Source organism: Haliaeetus leucocephalus, unplaced genomic scaffold, assembly GCF_000737465.1.
Source record: "Haliaeetus leucocephalus isolate CR32 unplaced genomic scaffold, Haliaeetus_leucocephalus-4.0 Scaffold819, whole genome shotgun sequence".
In the NCBI taxonomy this organism is placed as follows: domain Eukaryota; kingdom Metazoa; phylum Chordata; class Aves; order Accipitriformes; family Accipitridae; genus Haliaeetus; species Haliaeetus leucocephalus.
Genome location: NW_010973255.1, coordinates 1,990,873 through 1,991,141, shown reverse-complemented (window position 1 = coordinate 1,991,141; position 269 = coordinate 1,990,873). Strand labels below are relative to the sequence as shown.

At 78.1% G+C, this 269-nt stretch overlaps 1 protein-coding gene across 2 annotated transcripts in view; it reads left to right on the top strand.

The window, feature by feature from the left end:
* Positions 1–70: 70 nt before the first annotated feature.
* Positions 71–269, top strand: part of TIAM2 (T-cell lymphoma invasion and metastasis 2) — a 174,263-nt gene continuing 174,064 nt past the window's right edge. For both annotated transcript variants that reach the window (XM_010581864.1, XM_010581863.1), the window contains exon 1: positions 71–148. The gene's annotated coding sequence lies outside the window, so the exon portion shown is untranslated. The remainder of the gene's footprint in view (positions 149–269) is intronic.

Here is a 269-nt window from a genome sequence, read left to right as displayed (position 1 = left end):
GCCGCCGCCCCCGACGGGAGGGAGGGGGGGAGGGAGGGACGGAGGGGGCGGGGGAAGCGCCGCAGTCGGTGTGAGGAGCGAAGTAGGGGCAGAAACTTCTCCGCCGGGAGCGCCGAGGAGGGCAGAGTCCTCGGGGCTCCGCGGACAGGTAAGGCGGGGGGCGGCCGGGCGGCGGGTTGCCAGCCCCCGGCAAGGAGCTGCCGCGCGTCTGTCCGCGTGTGGTGAACCCTGCCCCCCGCCGCTCAGCCCGCGGCCGGGAGCGGGCGGCT